Source organism: Artibeus jamaicensis, unplaced genomic scaffold, assembly GCF_021234435.1.
Source record: "Artibeus jamaicensis isolate MK-2021 breed Jamaican fruit bat unplaced genomic scaffold, CSHL_Jam_final contig_519, whole genome shotgun sequence".
Taxonomy (NCBI): domain Eukaryota; kingdom Metazoa; phylum Chordata; class Mammalia; order Chiroptera; family Phyllostomidae; genus Artibeus; species Artibeus jamaicensis.
This window is the reverse complement of record NW_026521871.1, coordinates 44,151,281-44,157,597: the sequence shown is the minus strand read 5'-3', so window position 1 is coordinate 44,157,597 and position 6,317 is coordinate 44,151,281. Positions and strand designations below refer to the sequence as shown.

At 41.8% G+C, this 6,317-nt stretch overlaps 1 pseudogene; it reads right to left on the bottom strand.

Moving 5' to 3' along the window:
* Positions 1 to 560: 560 nt before the first annotated feature.
* LOC119041368 (mitochondrial fission regulator 2-like) lies at positions 561 to 2,940 on the bottom strand (annotated as a pseudogene).
* Between the last annotated feature and the right edge of the window lie 3,377 nt (positions 2,941 to 6,317).

The window sequence follows — 6,317 nt, the reverse complement described above, 5'->3', positions numbered from 1 at the left end:
AAGAGTCAAGACTTTTCATCCTTGGCCAGTGTAGCTCAGTGGGGTGGAGGGTTGTGCTATACACTGAAAGGGGGCGGGTTTGATTCCAGGTCAGGGCACACGCCTAGCTTCTGAGTTCGGGGCCCAGTCAGATTGGGTATGAGAAGCAACCGATTCATGTTTCTCTCCCACATCCATTGTTTTTCTCCCTCTCTCCCCCTCCCTTCGCCTCTCTCTAAAATCAATAAGCACGTCTTTGGATCAGAATAAAAATATACATATATATATATATATATATATATATATATATATATATATATATATATATATAAAGATGTATACACACATATATATATTTTTATAAGAGTCAAGACTTTTCTGACCTCTGCACCGACACACCCTGGTATGGACACTTCACTGTATTTCATCACAGAGGAGTGGCGAGTAATGACGGACATGCCGGCACCTTTCTGTGATCTTCCTGGGAAAGTGTAGCCACAGCTCATGTCGTTCACTCCTTGGTTACAACACCTTTCGTGTCTTCCTTTAGTTCACTGTCCTTCTGACTGTGAAACCCGATGTCAAATCCTTGACATTTCTGGACTAGGAAATGGAGAAGGCTCCCCAGACCTATTTTCTTCCTCAAAGGAATTATCTTCTTGGAATGCAAATTTCTGCTTGAGTGCCTGGGATATTATGTCCACTGGGAACTGTGTCTCTTCCTCTTGGGTCTGCCCCCAGGCGACCACTCAATAGCTCAAAGCTTAATCTTGCTCATATCTTTTAGGATGTCTAGCATGTTTGGAACATGTTTGTTTTTCTGGCTTTTTGAATGATGACTATAACTGGTCTTACTAGCACCTGGGTACTGTTTTTTCACTTCAGTTGCTCAATCAGCTGAGTCACAGGTGGTATTATATCCTGGCTGCACAAGAGAACATGGAGGCTGCAGAGGAGAAAACCAAGGGGGCCGTGGGGGTGGTGGAGGAGGGGGAGCCGCAAGCACTGAGCTTGAGAATGGATCTGGTTGGACGCTCAGCTGAGCAGTCCCCGCTGACGCCACTTGTCCTGAACCACCAGGTCCGAGAGTCAAAGGAGCCAGAATTTGTACTGCTTTTCAGTTCTTGCATTTCCACAATTGCAGCAACCTGAGAGTGAAGACAAGTTAGTTCATCTTCAAGGGCAGCTATTTTTTAAATTGCAGCTTCACTTACAGGCTGAGAGCTTTCCATTGGTCTATTATGTCTTAGAGCAGGTGCTGGTGGATCCCAAACTAGTGGCAAAGGATGGAGAAATGCACTTTTTTCTTCCTCATTTTTCCATATTCCATTTCAAAATCTCAGATAACTGGCTTCTCCATCATTTGCCACACCAAGATATCAGTGAAAGATGGAACTACTGATCCAAAGTTGCCAGAGTCTACAGAGTTCAAGAGTAGAATCAACTCAAAATCAGGCCTGTGGCAAGGTTCTAAAGGAAGAATTTTTCCAGTGATATGAACAATACTCCAAGCTGGTCCATAGCCTTTATTTCCCCAAATCTGCAAAACCTTCCTCTGAAGCTGAGCCTCCTGGCAACACTGCCTTGGAATCCTCAGCCAGTGAAGGGCAACATATACTCGTCCTGTTTCAGGAATGATCAGACCCGTGTCCACCTGAGTGCCTCAGTTGGAAGGACACAGGGGGTAACAGACCAGGGTCTGGGCCCTGGAGCCACTTGCACAGCCAGGATAATACCACCCGAGGTGGAGACACCTGCTCGCCCATCCTGCACAACCTGCCGATCTCCTAGTACCATACTGTTTTAATTTCTGTAGTTTCATAATATATTTTGAAACCAGAAAGTGTGATGCCTGCAGCTTTGTTCTTTATTTTCAATATTGCTTTACTTTCATGATCTTTTGGTGTTCCAAATGAATTTTAGGATAATTGTTTCTCTTTCTATAAAAATATCATTAGGATTTTGGTGGGATTAGCACTGAATCTCTACATCCCTTTGGAAAGTATGGGCATTTTAACAGTACTAAGTCCTCCAAACCATGAGCATGGAATTTCTTTCCATATATTTGTGGGTTTTTTTTTTTAAAGATTTCATTTATTTATCTTTAGAGAATAAGGGAAGGAGAGAAGGAGAGAAACATCAATGTATGGTTGCCTTTCATGCATCCCCTGCTGGGAACTGGCCTGCAGGGAACCGGTCTGCAACCCAGGCATGTGCCCTGACTGGGAATGGAACCGCAATTGTCTGGTTCGCAGGCCCGTGCTCAATCCACTGAGCCACACCAGCCAGGGCTTATATATTTGTGTTTAAAAATTTTTTTTTCATCAGTGTTTTGTAGTCTTCCATGTACCAATCTTTTATCTCCTTAGTTAAGTTTATTTCTAAGTACTTAAAATGGGATAGTTTTCTAAATTTCTGTTTCGGATAGTTTATTGTTAGTATATAAAAATTCAAGTTTTCTTGTATGTTGATTTTATATCCTACCACTTTATTCAGTTCATTTATTAGTTCTAACAAGTTGGTGTGTGCGTGCACGGCATCTTTAGGATTTCCTACCTGTGAGATATTGTCATTTGTGAACAGAGATGGTTTTACTTCTTGCTTTCTGATTCGGGTGCCTTGTATTTCTTTTTCCCTTTGCCTCATCGCCCTGACAAGCACTTCCAGGACTGTGTTGAATTGAATAGATGAGAACAGATGAGAATTGAATAGTGGGGATCTTTGCCTTGTTCCTGATACTAAAGGAGAGGTTTCAGTTTTCCACCACTGAGCATAATGTTACCTGTGGACTTTTTGAATATGGCCTTTATAATGTTGAGGCACATTCTTTCCATAATCAGCTTATTGAAAGGTTTTAATCATGAAAGGCCTTTCTGTGGGAGAATGAGGGCTGGACCTTCCTATTCCACTGTCTTACTAACCTGACTCCTCTACTTTTTCTTGGAAGGACACCAGTCCCATTGGATGAAGGCCTCACCCTTATGGGCTCATGTAACGTAGTTACCTTCTTAGATGCCCTATCTCCCAATATTGGGTTGGTCAGAAAGTGCATATGTTTTGTCTGTAAAAGAAAAGACATTTTTCATTTTCACCAATAAATTTATTGATTTGGATACTTTGAGTATGTCGGCTATCTCCCACTATTGGTTTCTACTGGGTAGGGACCAGGGGTGCTGCTAAACATCCTCCAGTGCATAAGACAGCCCCATGGCAAATAATTATTTGGCCAAAATCACAATAGTACCAAGAAACTTTGGTACTTGCAAACTTTGGTTTGCAAACCACTTCTGAGACATTCGACCAGTTATAGCACCTTTCCATACACTGCACACATCTTTTTTTTTGCATTTCAGTTGTGTTTTTACCTTTCTTAAGATAATAAAGCATGATATGCCAAAAATGTCGTGTGTTTTCTTCCATCTTCATATTAAAATGGCCACACAAAAATGTACCAATTTTGACAAGTTTTTTTAGATGCATGCTGATATGACAGCTGTCACAATACAATCAATAAAATTGTTTCAAATGAAGTTTAAGACAACTAAGCACTACTAGAGCCATTATATGGGGAAAAAAAGCTAAACGAACTTTTTGGCCAACCCAATACAGTCAAGTTAGGGGTTAGGAGTTCAATATATGAATTTGGGGGGCAGCAGACACAATTCAATTCATAGAAAATCCATTTGGTTTTTAATCCTCAAGGTAATAGAGTGTTCTCTATAAATACCGGAAAAAACAAGTAGATTGACAAGTGCGGTCATGGATCTTGCGTCCAAGCACCCAGAATTATCGAACGTGAGAGCCAGAAGGGACTTAGAAGTCATAGTTGAGTGCCTTCATTTTTCAGTTGATGAAACTTGGAACCAGAAGCGCCTTGTGTGAAGGTCACGTAGCTGAGACTAACTGGCATCCATAGTAGAACCCAGAAGTCCTCGTGCAGTTCAGGGCTCACATGATTGCCACGCACCTGGCTATTTCTAGTCTGACTTGACGTATAGGCAATACCACCCCTGCCGTTCACCACCTTGAATTTCATCAGTGCATTCATTTACACCAGGCAGATTGCCGCTTGGCTCATGCCAAGCACCTTACTTGAAAATGCATTGTCTCATTTAATCCTCACTGCAGTCTTCGGAGGGAGAACACAGCCTTTCTTCCTTTTACAGATAAGGAAGTCTGAGCAAGTCACTTGCTCGAGTCCCTCCACCTAGTAAGCAACACAGCCTGAGGTGGACTTGAAGGTTTATGTGCTTATTAATTGAACAGCTCCTGTGCTGCCTCACTTTGAAAGCTCACTCCTCAGCTTCTCCCTTTATGCCCATTATGACTCATTACTGCAGGCTCGACAACAGGTGGCAAAAGAGGACAACTACACAGCTTCGAGGGGTGTCGGAATAGGCTTCTGTTCTGCTTGATCTTCATTCTGCTTTTCATGCGATAAAAGGATTGCTGGGAAGAGCAAAGAATCTGGCACAGTAGGGCCAGGGCACCGTAGGCAGGTGGGCTAGAGAATGTTTCATAGCAAACACACCTTACAGTGGTTGTAAAAATAACCCATTCATGATGTTTTTATAAAAAGTCTAAACAACATAGGAAAGTGTAAAGGAAGAGTTCGTTTTCACATCTTCCTGACCCATGCCCAACTGCATTCTCCAGGGATGATTACTGCTGTTTTCGTGTGTGCATTCAGGAGTGTATTTTAAGCACATGTACACACATGTATCATATGTGCAAACTAGGGTAGGATAATAGTATATTTATTGTCCTGCAGTGTACTTCTGATTTCTTCACAGTATGTCTTTGTCATGGTTTCATGTTAATAATATATAGTCTCGTTTCATTCATAATTTTTAATGATGGCAATATATTTCATTGTAGAAATCTACCATGATTTATTTAATTATTTCTATAGTAGGCTGAATAATGGCCCCCTAAATGTCCATGTTTTAATCCCTGAAACCCGTAACTGTTACCCGATTTGAAAAACAGTCCTTGCAGATGTGAGAAAGGTAGGGATCTTGAGATGGGGAGATCATCCAGGGTGAGCCGGGTGCAGATCTGACATGCGCAGAGGAAAAGGCTGTGGGAAGACAGAGGCGGAGACTGGAGTGTTGTGGACACAAGTCAAGGGCTGTCCGCAGCCATCGGCAGCTGCAAGAGACCAAGGACACAGAGGAGAAATCCTCTGGATTTGAGAGCCTCCAGAGGAAGTGAGGCCCAGCCGACACTTCGATTTTGGACCAGTGACATTGACCGCACACCTCTGGCTTTCAGACCTGTGAAAGAAGCAGCTCGTGTTCTGTTTGTGGGGATTTGTTATAGCAGTCACAGGAAATGACTCTAACTCCCTGACTGATGGGCACTTAAGGTGCTTCCCCCATTATAATCAAGGGCTGTAATAAACAGCCTATTCGTGTAGCTTTCCCTACTTGTACAACTGTATTTGTAGGTCAAAGTCTAAGAAGTGGTATATCAGAGGCAGGGGATGTAGACACATAAAACAAAGGTTTCGTCAGGCCTGATGAGAAAATTTTATGCTTCCCAAATGGACTACATGGCAAAATGTATACCTTTGAGTTTATAGCCTTAAACATGTTTATCATAAAGCAATAACGACATAAACCCAATGTAAAGAAGTGATAAATAAAAAGAGAAAAGTCAGTGAAATAGAGCATAACAACACAACCAAAAAGTATTTGAGCATAACCAGTGTTTCACCAATATAATTAACTAAATAGGCAAATGTCTGTCTAGAAAGACTTGAGCAAAGGAAAGCATGCAAGGTAACAAATGGCAAAGTCAAAGGCAGGAAATCCGGTGTAATAGAGATTTAAGCACCATAAAAGAATGCAAAAGTATTTTATAATAAAAATATAAAAAGCAAAAATCGACTTGAGAAATAGGAAACTTGGACAGACATATTAGCATCTTGTGAAAAGCATCTCAAAGGTCTTCTCTAAAAATCACAGGCCAGGTGGCTTTAGAAATGTAGTCTCTTAATCTCTCAGGGAATATGTAATCCTTACTTCAGACAAGTCGTCCTAGAGAATAGAAAAAGAACACAACCTGCTTGACACATTTCCAAGGCGAGTATAAGTTGGATTCGAAATCCGTGTAAGCACGGTAGGGGAGAAGATATTTCTAGTCTGGGTAGATATCGTGGTGTAGTTATAAGTGATATTCACCCAGTAGGTCCAGTGCTCGCCCAGCTCTCGAGACGTGTAGTAGAATCACATTTATTAGCCCACTTGAGAGTAGGTGGGTCTCATACATTTCCAACAGTGATTTATGAGCTTCCAGGCTGGTGCGTTTAATGGCTGGTCTGCAACCCTCTGGTT